The sequence below is a fragment of the Pristis pectinata genome, chromosome 13 (genome assembly GCF_009764475.1).
Source record: "Pristis pectinata isolate sPriPec2 chromosome 13, sPriPec2.1.pri, whole genome shotgun sequence".
NCBI classification, from domain to species: domain Eukaryota; kingdom Metazoa; phylum Chordata; class Chondrichthyes; order Rhinopristiformes; family Pristidae; genus Pristis; species Pristis pectinata.
In genome coordinates, this window is record NC_067417.1 from 47,465,587 (window position 1) to 47,483,587 (window position 18,001).

Below are 18,001 nucleotides of genomic sequence, written 5' to 3' on the forward strand. Positions count from 1 at the left end.
ACAAAGTTTTTCACTGTACCTCGGTAGACGTGGCAATAATAAACTAATTTACCAAACTTTTCTTCCAATACCCGATCAACCATGTCATAGTGTTCACAAGCACCGATCTGCCTTGTGCCCTTTGTCGATGGTTTTCTATGGAAGGCTCCACCTCCTGTCCACAATGCTCTTCACATGGGCTCAAGGACACTTGACAATGCCCCACCATCACTTCAGCCTTCATCCGTCAACGTCCTCTGGAGCAGGGCCAGTGCAACCTTGCCCTCCAGTGGACTCCTGGCCATGGGGCACTGCTGTTCACATGGCTCCCCGTGTGCCAGCCCTTCCAATGCCCAGAGTGACAGCTCCTGAGCTGGTGGCCAGGAATATCAGAGGTGCCTTCTCCTTTGATCTTGCGTGGCACAGCATCCAGACCCCAGCGGGTTCCTAGATCTCTAAGAGTGGAGGGTAATGAGGATGGGGGTCACAGAGAGGGAGGAGGATGCTTGGGGTGAGCATGCCCACACAACTAGCGTCCATGTTAGTGGGAAGGGATGGTCAGAAGAGTAGAAGGTGGGTTGTGGGAAGGTGGGAAGGATACAAGACATCCTCGATTATGCCTGAACCACCTGCCTCTGAGTCTCTCATGGCTGCTCCAGGAACACAACACACCAACTCCTCATGGCTCCCAAACTGACATGTGGTAGTACCCTCTCTCTGCCTGTTGTGGCTGGGGCCTTTTTATCGCCCTTATCGCCTTCTCACGGAGGGTGGTGAATCTCTGGAGCTCTCTACCCACCCCCGCCGCCCCCACCACCCCCAGAGACTTGCGGAGGCTGGGTCACTTCAAAGAGGAAGGAGATACATTTGTGAAGGATCGGGGAATTGAGGACCATGGCACCAGAGAAGATGGAACCTGGGGCGGATCAGCCAAGACCATATTGAATGGCGGGGCAGGCTTGAGGGGCCGAGTGGCCTACTCCTGCTCCTATTCTCTCGTGTTCGCCCGCGAGACGTCAGCGCGTTAGTGAGCGTGTTGGAATATGTCTGCCGTGGTGAAATGAGTGTTGGAGAACCGTGTGCGAAGATACGGTGATGGGCTTCTGGACATTCGGCAGGAGTGGGTTGACAGCTCGTTGTTAGGTGACAGATCAGGGTGCAGAGCATTGAGCACAGGGCAGAAAGACGATTTACTTGTTGGACGGTGAGAGAATGAAAGGTATTCAGAGGGACCTAAGTGTCGGTGTACATGAATCACTGAAAATTTAATACGCAATTACAGCAGGCAGTTAGGAAAACAAGTGGTACATTGGTCTTTATTGAAAGAGGAGAGATATCTTACTCCAATTAAGTAGGGCCCCTTGGGAGATCGCAACCGGAATACTGTGTACAGTCCTGACCTCCCTCCCTAAGGGAGGATAAACATGTGACTGAGGGAGTGAAGCAAACGTTCGGCAGCTGGATGGCGAGTTTGTCTACCCGGAGGGATTTAGCAGACTGTGCCTGTAATGCTCTGAGTTTAGAAGAATGAGAGGTGATCTCATTGAAAAGTATAAAATTCATATAGCATTGGCAGGCAGATGCACTTGAATTAGATCAGCATCGCCAAACTAGTATTGGTCATAAAGCATTGTGCTCTCAGCACACACCTTTTTATTGCAGAAGTAAACTTAATTCATAAAAAGATATACAAGGAAAACAGAAAACAGTGCATGGCATCCGTTACATTCATAGTGTTGTTCAGTCAATACATTCAGTGTTGTCAGTTCCATACATTTGTACCATGAGTATATTTTGTATACAGAGCAGCATTGTCACCCATGCAACCCCCTTTGGGCATACAAAACCTCCAGGAGAGACACAAGAGAGACGGCAGATGCTGGGAATCTGGAGCAACGCACAAAATGCTGGAGGAACTGAGCGGGTCAGGCATCAATGGAGAGAAATAGGGAGTCGATGTTTCAGGTCGAGACCTTTCATCTGGACTTGGAGCCCCCTTTGAGCGATGCAAAGCTTTGAGTGTTGGGGAGGCTTTTACACAGGAGCTGGCTCCTCATCTTAACAACTTCTCATGCACTTCCCTGTAGCTGTCACACTTTACTCTGCATTCTGTTACTGTTTTTGCCCTGTACTACCTCAATGCACTGTGTAATGAATTGATCTCTATGAACGATATGCAAGACATGGTAGTGTCTGGGCAGGCACGATAGTGTAGTAGTTAGTGTAAAGTTTTACAGCGCCAGCGATCCGGGTTCAATTCCGGCCGCTGTCTGTAAGGAGTTTGTACGTTCTCCCCGTGTCTGCATGGGTTTCCTCCGGGTGCTTCAGTTTCCTCCCACATTCCAAAGATGTACAGGTTAGGAAATTGTGGGCATGCTATGTTGGCGCTGGAAGTGTGGCGACACTTGCAGGCTGCCCCCAGAACACTCTACACAAAAAAGATGCATTTAACTGTGTGCTTTGATGTACATGTGACTAATAAAGATATCTTACAAGTTTTTCACTGTACCTCGGTTCAAGTGACAATAATAAACCAATACCAGTTCCAATACCACCTGTTTCATGGTTATTGTCACATTGCTATGCACAACTTTCCTGCTTGTGTATCCCTTCAGTCCAACACTGACCACACTTCAGAGGTTCCTTTCGCAGTGAAATGATTGGAATGCTGTGAAGTTGTGCAAAGTGCAATGTAAATCAAGTATTTTTTTCAGGACTGAGTGTTGGATCTGTCAGTGTGGCTCTTGGATCTTTTCACTTTCCTCTAGTTTCATTCAATATTCATCACAGTCAATTTGCTGAGGGTCCTTCAGAGCAAGTTGTCCTCTTTGTCAGCTGTTGTCTGTTTAGGTTTTTCAGTAATTGAAACCAAAGACCAGTAACTACTGAAGAACAATCACTCCCTTTATAATGAATAGTCAGAAAACATCTGTTCATCAGTATATTCCGCAGTACAGTATATAATGGAGACGGTACAGTACCTCCTGTCTCTTATCACTGCGAGCTCTTACATCACGGCACCAGGATCGATACTGACCTCCAGTGCTGTCTTTGTGGAGTTTGTATGTTCTCCCTACGAATACATGAATTTCCTCTGATCGCTCTGGTTTCCTCCTACGTCCCAAAGGCATGTGGGCTGCTGGACTAGCGGCCGCTGTAAATTGCCCCGGGTGAGGAGGTGAGTGGTAGAATCTGGGGGGAGTTGGTGGAAATGTGGGGAGAATGCGGCACGGTAGTGTAGCGGTTAGCGTAACGCTATTACAGTGCCAGCGACCCGGGTTCAATTCCCACCGCTGCCTGTAAGGAGTTTGTACGTTCTCCCCGTGTGTCTGCGTGGGTTTCCTCCGGGTGCTTCGGTTTCCTCCCACATTCCAAAGACGTACGGGTTAGGAGCTGTGGGCGTGCTTTGTTGGCGCCAGAAACGTGGTGACACTTACGGGTTGCCCCCAGCACGTTCTCTATAATGCAAAAAGATGCATTTCACTGTGTGTTTCGACGTACACATGACTAATAAATAAGTATCTCATCTATGAAAAAAATCGGATAAATGTAGGATTAGCGTAAATGAGTGGTTGATGGTCGGCACACACTCGATGGGCTGAAAGGCCTGTTTCTCTCTGTGACTCTATAATGGGTGAAGGAGAGAGATCAGAATCTCTTGCTTCCCGTTCCACTTCAGGTGGTAATGGTTGTCACTGAAAGTTACTCCCCATCGCAACAATGAGAAGATAATCCATTCTAGTAATGCTAGTTGAGGTGATAAATATCGGTCAGGGTGGCAGCTCTTAAGGACAGTGCTTTGGGATCTTTCCATGCCCTGAGAGAAAAGAAAGGGCCTCGAGTTAAATCTCATCTGTGCTGAGGAGTGATATATAAACAACATTTGGACATGCAGATAACGAGCAGGAATGGGTCACAGCCCCCACTGCACCATTCAATGACATCACAGCTGACTCCCAGTCACCTATCACCCCTTGGCTTGCCTGTCAGCCTGGATTATGAGCACAAGTCACTGAAATGAGGGAGGCAAAACCCCAACAAATTCACTTGGGAGCGCATTAGTTCCTGTGGCTCAGAGGATGAGAGCGGGGGATTAATAATGGGAAAATAGTGAAATATCGGAGATTCCAGGTGCTTATTCTGGATTGGTCTTCATGTCAATAATAACAGATAATCAAGCACTTATAAGGAGGGAGAAACTTCAAACTACCTTTATCAACCACTTGGCAAACTGTACGAGGCATTGGTGGGAATGCACTTGGAATACTGTGGGCTGTTCTGGTCACCTGGGTACAGGAAGGATGTGTCATTAAGCTGGAAAGCGTGCAGAAAAGACTCATGAGGAATGTTACCGGGACTGGAGGGCTTCAGCTATAAGGAGAGACTGGAGAGGCTGGGACATTTTTCCCCTGGAGTGTAGGAGGCTGAGAAGTGACCTTCTTGAGGTTTGTAAAATCATGAGGGGCATAGGTGAATAGAATTTATACACATACATGGAGAGAGAAGTTTAGAGGGATATGGGCTTAATGGGGGGAAATGGGACTAATTCAAGTGGACACCTTGGTCAGCATGGACGAATTGGGCCGAAGGGCCTGTTTCTTTGCTGTATAACAATGACGTCATACTCCAAAGGGGCTAAAGGCCAACAAGCCCTGGGACCTTTGGGCTTGCAAACTAGGCTTTGAAAGGAAATGGTTGCAGAATCAGTGAAGTACTAATATTCCCTGGATTCAGGAGACGTTCCTGAAGATCGGAAAAACGCAGATATAATGCCACTATTTATAAGAGAAGTGGGATTCAGAAAGTAGGAAGCCTAATTTCAGCACACCTGGTATTGCTGGAATCATTATTAAGATCAGATAAGATATCTTTATTAGTCACGCATACATCGAAACACACAGTGAATGCATCTTTTGCGTAGAGTGTTCTGAGGGCAGCCCACAAGTGTCGCCACGCTTCCGGCGCCAACATAGCATGCCCGCAACTTCCTAACCCATACGTCTTTGGAATGTGGGAGGAAACTTGAGCAAACCCACGCCGACACGGGGAGAACGTACAAACTCCTTACAGACAGCGGCCGGAATTGAACCCAGGTCACTGGCTCTGTAATCAAACAACGTCAACGTGGCTTCATGAAAAGGAAGATGGTGTTTGACAAATTGGCAAGAGTTCTTGGCGGATTTAACAAACAGGGTAACAAAATGGGAACTAATAGAGGTAGCCATTTGGATCTCCAGAAGGCATTCAGTAAGGTTCCACATGGAGGTTATTGTTGAAGATATGAACACAAGGTTAAGGATAATATACTGACACGGAAAGGGGAGTCAGAATTTTCACATTAGCAATCATTATCCAGTGTTGCCACAGCGCTGGTGTAACTATTTATCATTTTTACTGATGATTTGGATGAAGTGACCAAGTGCATTGTAGCCAGGTTTTCTGTTTTAACTTCAGATTTTCAGCATCTGCGGTATTACTTGAGTATTTCCGGTTTTAGCCTCAAAATTTCAGCATCTTCGGTATTACCCTAGCATTTTCTGTTTCGCATCACATTTCTAGCATCTACAGTATTACCACTGTCATTTTGTTTTGGCTTCAGACTTTCAGTATCTGCGGTATTGGCGCAGCATTTTCTGTCCTGGTTCACAACTTCTGATCCTTGCTGTTTAGCTTCTCCTGCACCTCCTCAACCTAATCACCACCTCCAGCCTGTCACAACAAAGTTCCGCCTTCTGTCCGCAGGCTGAGCTCTGATAATCCTCTCACATAAAGAAGGCCGGAGGTAAAAATAAAGAAGGCCAACAGCTCTGTGAAAGGGTGCAGACTCCCAAGATAAGTTAAGCTCCAATCTAATCATTTCTAATGAAAGCTCTTTCAATTGGCATGGCACATGTAAAAAGGTTTTTATTGTTATTCATTGAGCTAATTTTGGATACAGTTATGATGGGTATGCTGTCAGTCTTGTCTAGCTGCTCAGAGCAGCGGGAAAGTCATTTGATGTTATGCTAATAGTGTGTTGCTAAGACAGTCAATAAGTTCAGAGTTACCTTACACTACAAATACTTTGCATTGTGCTTAATGCTCTCAATGTGTAAATTGGGTTCAGTTATTGCAGAATAAATAACCTCACAGAGCAGAAAGCAATAAAACATTCCCGCTTTTAGACTGGGAAATGCAGGTCGGATTGTGAGACCGGTCAGTGCAATGGGGATCAGGCAACTTCCCGAGCGTTTCCTCTGAATCACAGCGGTGCAGCGCTACCAGGCTGCCTGAACAAGAAGCCCCTCGAACAATGAAAGGGTTATCACCTCAGGGAGCCACGTGAGTGGCAATGGTGCGATGCTTGTGTGTCTTTTCCCTCTTTCAAGTTTTATACTACTGAATGCAACAACCATGAATGTTTTTTCTTGTTTTTGCACTGTTTCTTCCTTTGCATATACTTTTTTTTTCTTAAGGTGTGACAAAGGCCTCTTTTTTATTGAGTAAAGTTTATTTTTGTGATCACTCGTGGACTGTGACCCTCCCAGCTTCTGGGTGAAAGGGACACAAGAGAGACTGCGGATGCTGGAGATCGGGAGCAACACACAAAATGCTGGAGGAACTCGGCAGATCAGGCAGCACCTGTGGAGGGAGATGGACAGTCGACGTTTCGGGCCGAGACCCTTCATCAGGACTCAGGCCGAAATGTCCGACTGTCCATTTCCCTCCATAGATGCTGCCTGACCCGCTGAGTTCCTCCAGCTTCTTTGTGTGTTGCTCTGGGTGAAAGAGCCCTACTAGGGACTCGGTGAGAGGAAGGTGGCCAAGAAATAATGATCTCAAATTAGTTTGAAGCTTGGCCAGCACGTGCGTTGCAGCTCCTTCAAAATCTGAAAAGTGGGAAGGGAACTCAATGTTTGGGATTACGACACATTGTTATAGAGAGATACAGCATGGAAACAGGCCCTTCGGCCCATCGAGTCCACACCAACCATCTGCCGCCTATTTACACTAATCCTACATTAATCCCAGACAGAGACACAAGAGACTGCAGATACTGGAATCTGGAACAACAATCAAGATGCTGGAGGAACTCAGTGGGTCGGGCAGCATCTGTGGAGGGAAATGGATAGTCGACATTTCAGGCCGTGACCCTTCATCTGGACTATGATGAAGTCCAGAAGAAGGGTCGACACCCAAATGTCAACTGCCCCTTTCCCTCCACGGATGCTGCCTGACCCACTGAGTTCCTGCAGCATCTTGTTTGTTGCTCTGCATTGATCCCATTTTACTCTCTAATAATTTTCATCAAATCTCTCTCGGTTCCACCCTTCACCGACACAGTAGGGGCAATTTGCAGCGGGCAATTTGCAGCAGCCAATTAACCTACCAGCCCACACATCTTTGGGGAGGAAACTGGAGCACCCGGGGGAAAACATGCAAACTCCCCACAGACGGCACCGGAGGTCGGGATTGAACCCGGGTCTCTGGTGATGTGAGGCAACATTTCTACCAGCTGCGCCACCGTGCCACGGTTTGCCAAGGAGTTCTTGGCCCTTAAATGTCAACCTAAACTTCTGGCCCATTGAGTAGGAATGTTTTAATGCAGCCTAATGTACCATCTGCAGATGTGGTGGAGGCAGGTTCCACTGTAGTCTTCAGGAGGGTATTGGATAGATATCTATGGTGAGGAAAAACTTGGGCTGTGAGAGAGGACGAGAGGGTTGCTCCGGTAGAGAGCTGGTGAGGACATGATGGGCAGAATAGCCTCCTTCTGCGCTGTAACTATTCTGCAATATATTCTATTATTTCTGACAGTCATTGCCTTCTATTTTAACGGAACGCCATGAAACGTCAACGGACAGATAAGACCAGTGTGCACACTAGAAGGTACTGTGTAGGGTGGGTATGGGGATGACAGGAATGAGGGGGTGGAGGTGGAGGAAGGGTTTCAGTCGCACAGAAGGCTAATGAGAAAGGACCTCCGGTCCTTTGAACCTGCTCCACCGTTCCTCAAGATCTTGCCCGATCTTCTACCTCAGCTCCACTCTCCCCCTATCCCTTCATTCCCTTAATATCCAGAAATCCGTCGATCTTTTTTTTCTGACTGAGCCTCCACAGCCCTCCAGGTGAGAGAATTCCAAAGATTCACCACCCTCTGAGTGAAGAGATGGTTCCTCACCTCAATCCTAAACAGTCCACACCTTTCCTGACACTTTGACCCGTGGTTCCAAACTCCACAGCCAATGAGATCCCCTCTCATTCTTCGAAACTCGAGAAAATATACACCTCGTCCACACAATCTTATTTTTAGTAAGGTCTATCATATGGCAGCATTGATCTAAAATGAAATGCTAACCTTATTCCAATAATATCACCTGATCTTGGACTCATTTGTCTTCCTCCTCTCTCCCTCTCTCTCTGTCACTCTTACTCTCTGTCCTGCATGTCTGGTTATCAGAGAGCGAAAGTCCATCTGTCTCACCAGGAGGGGAGCTCTGCTGGTTCTCTCTTCACCTGTTCGTTCAGCGTCAACTCGCTGCCTGTGTTCTCTGGCTGATTGGTAATGGCGTGAAATGGCCGAGCTCAGAGCCCCCCTGTGCGGTCCAGATCACCTTGCTGGTCCTGGCAAGCGAAATACGCTCGAGACAGAAGGTAAAGTGAACCAGAGATAACCAAAGAAGTGCCGCTGGGGAGTGTGTGCAGCAATACTTCACCTTGCTCGAGCGGCTTTGGTCACAGAGGTGAAAATGGGCTCGCTTTTGTTTTGGGAAAAGTGCGGTGAATTAAAACGATGTAACGTGCAAGTGGGCCGAGGAGTGGCAAATGGATTTCGGTACCAGATACATTTTGGAAAGTCAAACCAGCGTAGGACCTATACTATGAATGGTAGGGCACTAAGGAGTGTAATGGAACAGAGGGACCTCAGAGTACAAGTGTATAGTTCATTGACAGTGGTGTCGCAGGTAGACAGGGTGGTGAAAAAGGCATTTAGCACACTGACCTTCAATAGTCAGGACATTGAGTATCAGAGTTGGGATGTTATATTACAGTTGTATAAGTTGTTGGTGAGGCTGCACTTGGAGCACTGTGTATGGTTTTGTTCACCCTGTTATAGGAAAGACATGGTTAAACTGGACAGAGTGCAGAGGAGATTTACAAGGATGTTGCCAGGACTGGAGGGCCTGAGTTACAGGGAGAGGTTGGCCAGGCTAGGTCTTTATTCCCTGAAATGTAGAAGAATGAGGGACAACCTTATAGGAGTGTTTAAAATTGTGAGAGGCATAGATAAGGTGGACGGTAACAGTCTTTTCTCCGGGGTAGGGGAGTCCAAAACTCAGGGGCATAGGTTTAGGGTGAGAGGGGTAATATTTAAAAGGGACCTGAGGGGCAACTTTTCACACGGAGGATGGTGAGTAAATGGAACGAGCTGCCAGAGGAAGTGGGTGAGGCAGGTACAATAGTATCATTTAAGAAGCACATGGAGGGGCAGAGCTTGGAGGGATATGGGCCAAAAGCAGGAAATTGGGACTAGCTGGGTGGGCACCGTGGTCGGCATGGACTGGTTGGGCCGAAGGGCCTGTATCCATGCTGCATTGCTCTGTGACTCCATGTCTTTGGATATCCATTGTTGGCTTTTAGGGTAAGGTATTAATCAGCCAGATTTGCACTTGACAATTCACAGATGCAGTGTCTGACAGGGAACGTGGCAGAACAGTGTCCCACCACCGAAGCTGGTTTGTTATCAGAGTCAGGGATGAAGCCAAGGATTCTGCCCCCTGCTTTGATACCAAACAACCTTCACTGGCCTGAGATGTCAGCAGTGAGTTTATTAAGTGGTGGTGCAGAGAGGAGCACTACTCTTGCGTCTAGTGCTCATGGTCATAACAAACCTACTGAGTGTTTTCACTGGTCTGTTTATGCATCCACTGTGTGGCCAGGATGGTGAGTACAGTGTTGGTGCAGTGGTTAGGGTTCGATCCTGATCTTGGCTGCTGTTGCGTGGAGTTTGCTCATTCTCCCCGTGACTGTGTGAGTTTCCTCCTGGAGCAACTGATTGCAAGAGTATCCCACGTAAAGATATGTCTCATGACGTACATGGATTGCACAGTGGCGCAGCTGGTAAAGCCGCTGCCTCACAGCGCCGGAGACCCAGATTCGATCCTGACCCTGGGTGCTGTCTGTCTGGAGTTTGCATGTTCTCCCTGTGACCATGTGGGTTTCCTTCAGGTGCTGTGGTTTTCTCCCATGTTCCCACGACGTGCGGGTTGGTAGGTCAATTAGCCACTGTAAATTGCCCCCATTGCCCCCAGTGTGGAGGCGAGTGGTAGAATCTGGGGGGCGATAAGGGATCGATCATTTAAAATGGAGTAGCATAGAAATTTCTTCTCGCAGAGTATGGTGAATCACTGGAATTGTCTGCCCTCGAGAGTTGTGGAGGCCGAATCATTAGAAGTATTTTAGGTTGAGGTAGATACATTTTTGAAAAAATCAGGGAATTGAGGGCTATGGGGAACTGGCACAGAAGGGGAGTTGAGGCCTGGGGTGGATCATCGAACACCGAACAGTATAGCACAGGACCAGGCCCTTCAGCCCACGATGTCTGCGCCGAGCATGGTATATTGGTATTGGTATTGGTTTATTATCGTCACTTGTACCGAGGTACAGTGAAAAACTTGTTTTGCATACTGATCGTACAGGTCAATTCATTACACAGTGCATTGAGGTAGTGCAGGGTAAAAACGATAACAGAATACAGAGTAAAGTGTCACAGCTACAGGGAAGTGCATCGCAGGTAGACAATAAGGTGCAAGGTCAAACAAGGTAGATTGTGAGGGCAAGAGTCCATCTCATCGTATAAGAGTCTTATTACTGTGGGATAGAAGCTGTCCTTGAGCCTGGTGGTATGTGCCCTCAGGCTCCTGTATCTTCTGCCTGATGGGAGAGGGGAGAAGAGAGAATGACCTGGGTGGGTGGGGGTCTTCGATTATGCTGGCTGCTTCACCAAGACAGCGAGAGGTATAGACAGAGTCCGTGGAGGGGAGGCTGGTTTCTGTGATGCGCTGGGCTGTGTCCATAACTCTCTGCGGTTTCTTGTGGTCCTGGGCAGAGCAGTTGCCAGACCAAGCCGTGATGCATCCAGATAGGATGCTTTCTATGGTGCATTGATAAAAGTTGGTAAGTGATTAAAATGGGAGTGGATAAAAATTGGTGCCAAAGTAAACTAAACCTACCTGCCTATGCATGGTCTATATTCCTCCATTCTCTATGTATTCATATGCCTATCTAAAAGCATCTTGAACGCCACTATTGTATCTGCTTCCACCAGCATCTCTGGCAGCCTGTTCCAGGCACCTCCTATCCTCAGTGTAAAATATTTACCCTGCTCATCCCCTTTAAACTTCCCCCCTCTTGTCTTAAAGCTAAGCCCTCTAGAATTTGACAATTTTCCCCTGGGAAAAAGTTTCTGGCTGCCTACCCTATCTATGCCTCTCGTAATTTTATAAACTTCTGTCAGGTCTCCCCTCAGCCTCCGCCGCTCCGGAGAAAACAATCCAAAATTTTCCAACCTCTTCTTACAGCTCATGCCCTCTAATCCAGGCAGCATCCTGGTAAATCTCTTCTGAAATTTCGCCAAGACCCTCTACATCCTTCCTGTAATTAGGGCCACAAGAATTGCACACAATACTCCAAGTGCGGCCTAACCAAAGTTTTATACAGCTGCAATGTAACTTCCTGACTCTTATACTCAATGCCCCGACCAATGAAGGCAAGCATGCCGCAGGCCTTCTTTACCACCCTATCTACTTGTGTGGCTACTTTCAGGGAGCTATGGACTTGGACCCCAAGGTCCCTCTGCACATCAATGCTGTTAAGGGTCCTGCCGTTAATTGTATACTGATTCTGTTCTTCCATTTAACAGTGAGGAGGCATCATTGAAATGGGAAAACCACTTGACAAGCCTCCCATTAACCATCAGTTGAACGCTTGGGTGCATCTTTGCTCACTCTTGAAACTGCTGTCATCGTTATTAGCTCCCCAGCTTTCAAGCACCTATTTTACACTAATCCCTTTTTATTCTCCCCATATTCCCATCAACAACCCTCTCCCACCTATGCACCAGTGGCGACTTACCGACTTACCCATTAACCGACCAACCCGGGACATCCCAGGACATGGGAGGTATCAGATAATTTGAAATGCCCCCTCCCGCCACACCCCCCCCCCCGACCCCCAATGCCATTGCGGGACAGTTTCAAGTGGCCAGTCGTGGGCCAGAGGGCCTGTTTTCTTGCTGTATGACTCCGTGACTCCAGTACAGGGTGCATGCTGGCTTTACCTCCCACCCCGATCGCCTGCTCTCTGGTGCAGAGTATGATCGGGCAGAGACCAAACCATTGTTGGAGCCAAATCCATCAGCTTCCCAGTGGGCACATTGGTTGAAAACCAATTTCATCATTTGCAGCTAACTTCTTCTGTTGATTATGCTCATCAAGCCGTACATTCCTTATCAGGTAAGAGATTTAGGTGCAGAGATGAATAGTTAGAAAGGCCTGGTGTATCTCAGAGTGTACATCTACTAATGGAAAACACAAGAGACCGCAACATGTTGCCCATTGATAAAGCAGTGACACTTGAATATTCATACACCATCTGCATCAGATGGAAAGTTTCCAAATGTTCTTAGGGAAATGAACTTAACTGGGATAGGGGGCTGTGGGGAGTGGAGGGAAAGAACTGCGATGATGCAGTTGTAGAAATATTTTTACAGTTCATTGAGCACTTGGAATGAAACAGCATATTGGAAGCAGCTAATGGCGACTCTCAGCTTAAGTGGTGTGAAACGTAGCCTTGCAAATTCTAGGTCTGTTAACCTGGGAAAATACCATCGCCTGTTCCAAAGGAAGCAATCCAAGCTCATATAACAAGAGCTGAAGTGATAATTCCAAACCAATCCACACTGATGGTGGAGAGGTCACACCTTAACGTACTGGAAATGTGTGTCAATTAAGTCCATCAGGTCTGATCAGACATGTCCTTGGTGATGTCCTACGATGACTCCCTGCAAACACCCTACTCCGCACAGATGTCGTCTCTCGAGCAACCAACAATCTGCTGGAGGAACTCAGTGGGAGGGAAGAAATTGCCGACGTTTCGAGTCAAAACCCTGCATCGGGACTCCCACAGATGCTGCCTGATCTGTTGCGTTCCTCCAGCACTTTGCGTGTTGCTCCAGCTTCCAGCCTCTGCTGGCTCTTGTGCCTCTTCTGTCATAGTTTCTCTTCCATCTCAATCAACGCAGTGCCTTGCATTCTCATTCCAACTAGGAAGAAAAGAAACGTAAACATTTAACGCACGCTCTTAACCTCTTTGCCCGATGCCTTTGAATTTCATAACTGATGAGCAAAAAATGGTGGAGAATGTTTTCTCAGTGTTTCGAGCCAAATGTGCTAGCCTGCCCCTTCCTTTGGCACTTGTAACAACCCCAAGACTGTATAGAAGTTCATAGACAGAGCACCAAAACAGCAGCAGCCACACCTAACAGTGAGAACCAACATCTCAAAACTGACTTTTGTGTCGAAATGTCCAGGTTTTATCACATCAAATGGAGAGAGTGCAGGGAATATTCACCAAGATGTTACCTGGATTGGAGGACTTTAGTCAGTCCCAACCTATCCGGTCTCTCCTTGTAACTCAAGCCCTCCAGTCCTAGCAGCATCCTCGTGAATATTTTCTGCATGCTCTCTGGCTTGATACAAAAGTCAGGAAGTTCTGATTCAATATAACAGAGCTCCAGTGAGACCACATGTGGAGCACTGCAGAGTGTCCTGGTCTCCATAATTAAGTATATCTTGTTCTGAGCTTGCATCAAACCATTAAGAGCTGAGACTGGATTCAGGCACTGATCAAAATACCTCAGCTTGGATACCAAACGTCGTTGTTTCCTAAACCTGACTCATGATCGGCAAAATTAACTGGATTCTAGACCTGCGGACAATACCAAGACAACTGCACGGACCTGTTGATCTATGATAAAGCATGAAGGTGCAAGTTATTAGAGTCATAAGCCGGAGAGAGTGCGGAGGAGATTCACCGGATGTTGCCTGGATTGGAGGACTTTAGTCATGGGGAGAGATTGGACAGGCTGGGCTTGTTTACCCTGGAGCGAAGGAGGCTGAGAGGTGACCTGATAGAGTATATCAGACAGGGTAGATGGTCAGGATCTTTTTCCCATGGTAGGGCTATTGAAAACATGAGGGCATAGGTTTAAGGTGAGAAGAAGGAGATTTAAAGGGGACCGAGGGGTAAGTTAATTACACAGAGCGTGGTTGATATCTGGAACGTGCTGCCAGAGGAGGTGGTGGGATCAGGTACAGGCACTATGTGTACACTTGGTGTACAAGATGATAAGAGGCATAGATCGAGTGGACAGTCAGAGACTTTCTCCCAGGGCGACAATGGCTAACACGAAGGGGCATAATTTTAAGGTGATTGGAGGAAGGTATAAGGCAGGATGTCAGAGGTAAATTTTTTACACAGAGAGTGGTGGGAGCATGGAACGCACTGCCGGCAGAGGTCGTGGGGGCAGATACATTAGGGACATTTAAGAGACTCTTGGATAGCCACATGAATGATCGAGAAGTGGAGGGCTATGTGGGAGGGAAGGGTTAGATAGCAGGATAAAATGTCGGCACAACATTGTGGGCCGAAAGGCCTGTACTGTGCTGTAATGTTCTATATATGTTCTATGTTTAAGAGGCATTCAGACAGTCACGTAACTAGGCAAGGTGTAGAAGGATACGGTCCCAATGCAGGCAAATGGGATGAGTGTAGACAGGCAAAATGGTTGTCATGGGTGTGGTGGGCTGTAGAGCCAGTTTCTGTTCTGCACAACTCGATGATATAGATTCCCTGGCTCTATAATTCTATGCAAAGCATTTAATAACAAATGAGATCCTAATTGTAATCCAGCAACAATCTCTCTGCTAATGTACCCCCAATCAATAAGATCATGGCTAGTCTTATTGTAACCTCAGCTCCACATTCCCTTTACTCCCAGAACCCTTCCCTTGGTTATCAAGAATCTGTTTACCATTGCCTTATTCAAAGACCCTGCTTCCACTGCCCTTTGAGTTCCAGAGGGATGTGGAGAGGATGTTCTCTCTTGCAGGATAATCTGGAGCTAGGGGGGTCGTTGTTTAAAAATAAGTTGTTACCCGCGTAAGAGGTGAACTGAATTTTTTTCCCTCACGGTGGGCTGTGAGTCTTTGGAACTCTCTTCCTCAAAGGACGGTGGAAGCAAAGTCTTTGAATATTTTGAAGGCAGAGGGAGATAGTTTCTTGCTATGCAAGGAGGTGAAAGATCACTGTAGCATATGGGAATGCGAAGTTCAGGTTACAGTCACATCAGCCACAATCTTATTGATCGAGGGTATGGTGCTTGAGTGGTTGTTCCTGGACGAGTATGTTGGGCTATTGATCTGGAGGTGTGGACAAAACATTGCTGGCCCTGTGGGGGAATTGTGGCGTCTTTTCATGGGAAATGGTCATTACTCACTGGATGACATTGTTAGATGTATGTGTGATACTGGGCAAATATCAGACATGCAAGAGTGAATCACACCCAGAGATACCAGGGCCACTTCTCCCAATGGTCACTCATTGACCTCCAGCTGAAGGCGAAAGTCAAACAACACAGAACCAGGCCCTTCGGCCCACCCAGTCCATTCAAACCGTCGAGCACCCATTTGCACTAATCCCATTTTATTCTGCACCTAAATCTCTTACTTGATAAGGAATGTACAGCTTGATTTGTACAATCAACAGAAGAGGTTTGCTGCTTTGAAATGATGAAATTGGTTTTCAACCAGTGTGCCCACAAGGAAGCTGATGGATTTGGCTCCAACAATGGTTTGGTCCCTGGCCAGTTGTATTCTGCACCAGAGAGCAGTATCAGGTGGGAGATGAAGCCAGCATTCACCCTGTCCTGGAGTCACAGAGTCATACGGCATGGAAACAGGCCCTTCGGCCTACTGAGCCCATGCCGACCATTGAGCCATTACACTCATCCCCACATCCTCATCAACTCCCTCCGGATTCTACCACCCACCTACACGAGGAGGAGCTTCAGTCCTGACCTCGGGGGCTGCCTGTGCGTGGGGTTTGCACGGTCTCCCTGCACAAACCTGATAGAATGAACGTGCAAGTCAAGGCAAAGCACTTCAGCTTCTGTCATATTGGTGGACCTCCTGTGCTCTGTGGGTTGTTCCCTGTGTCTGTGCCAGGAGTAACCTGGTCACCGGGGAGGAACCTCTGATGAAAACCACAACAAATGCCGAAGGAACTCAGCAGGCCGGGCAGCATCCGCGGAGAAAAGCAGGCGGTCAACGTTTCGGGTCGGGACCCTTCTTCAGGACTGAAGATCGGAAAAGAGGGAAGCCCAATATATAGGAGGGAAAAGCAGAGCAGTGATAGGTGGACAGAAGAGGGGAGGCGGGGTGGGCACAGGGTGGTGGTAGGTAGATGCAGGTAAGAGATGGTGAGAGGCAGGTGCGGGGGAGGAGGGGAGAGTAGATCCACCGGGCGATGGGTCAAAGGTAAGGAGGAAAAAAGGACAGAAAGGAAAAAAAGAAGGGTTAAAAAAAAGAGAGATAGGATAGGCTAGGAATAAAGACAGGAAGTATAATGGGGGGGGGATCCTCTCCCTGTTTTAGTCAGAGTGCTGTCAAATCCCAGGCACCACTTCAGAGCTGTGGAAACTCTGCGAGACTGAACCGGTTAACGGCGGCACCTTTTTACAACCCACTCAACCCTGATCTCTCTGGCCCCCACCCCACTCCCCCCTTCATCTGCCGACAGCCACCGCTCCTCTCCGCTGCTCCCTCCGGAATATCCATTCGCTCGTCGGCCTGCAGCGGAAGATCCCGTCTTCAGCTGGAACCTGATGTCTGAATGGCGACACGTTACCGCTCACTGTGAAGCTTCCCTGCTGATCACCAACTCTTCCGCCCGCCCCTTCCCAAGGGAGGCATCCGGTGATATGAGCCCACTTTGCAGAGGCGGGAGTTTTATCCAGAGCTACCAACGCCAGGGGCAAGGTGATGGGAAGGAGGGAGGGAGGCAGGGTAAACTGTGCAGGAGAGACAGTTGTTTTTCAAAGCGTGACATCGTAAACTAACACAAGCCGAGTGCATCTTGAAAATAGGGAGCTACGTGGGAGGGAAGGGTTAGGTAGATCTTAGAGCAGGATAAAATGTCGGCACAACATTGTGAGCTGAAGAGCCTGTACTATGCTGTAATGTTCTATGTTCTGTGATCCATGTGAGCCTGAGTTCACAGATTTGGACATCCCCACATACAGTACATTTGAACACAATTTTTCAGAGCAGGCCACGCCGTCTTCTCACAGCTACCGTCAGGCAGGAGGTACAGAAGTCCCACACCACCAGGTTCAGGAACAGCTACTTTCCTACAACCATCAGGTTCTTGAAACGACCTGCACAACCCTAACCCTACCTCAGTAACGGAACACCACGGACCACCTCATGCACTGCCGTGGACTGGTCTATGATTGTGTTTCTTTCAACTAATGTCTTGTTTTGCACTCCTTTTTTCTCTTCACTGTCTTACATAATTTATGTTTATTTTATGTAAATTTATGTTTTGTGTGTTGTATTGTAAGTTTTTTGTTGTACATGTACCTCACTGTCCTCACATTAAACTCCACTTGACTATTTTAATTCTCACTGCGCCTTCTGTTTGCTGCCGAGTTTTTATAGCAATAGGAAGGAGGGTACAGCAAATGGAGATGAGATGCAGATCGTTCATGATCCAATTAAATGGTTGGATCGTGTCGATGGGCTGAATGACCTCCACCTTTCATAGCGGCCACTCTGATTTGTTTGCGGGCATGGGGTTGGGGAAAGTGGTTTTGATCTCGGGCTCGTGGAGCAGTCAGTGAAAGGTTTCCCACACGGCACCAAGTCTTGTGGTGTGGGCTCCATTATACAATGCCCAGCAGATAAATATCATCGGGACTGCA

At 47.6% G+C, this 18,001-nt stretch overlaps 1 protein-coding gene across 4 annotated transcripts in view; it reads left to right on the forward strand.

Moving 5' to 3' along the window:
• The window catches only part of LOC127577400 (RNA-binding Raly-like protein), a 666,428-nt gene that overhangs the window by 560,022 nt on the left and 88,405 nt on the right, over positions 1-18,001 (forward strand). The window lies entirely within an intron of this gene.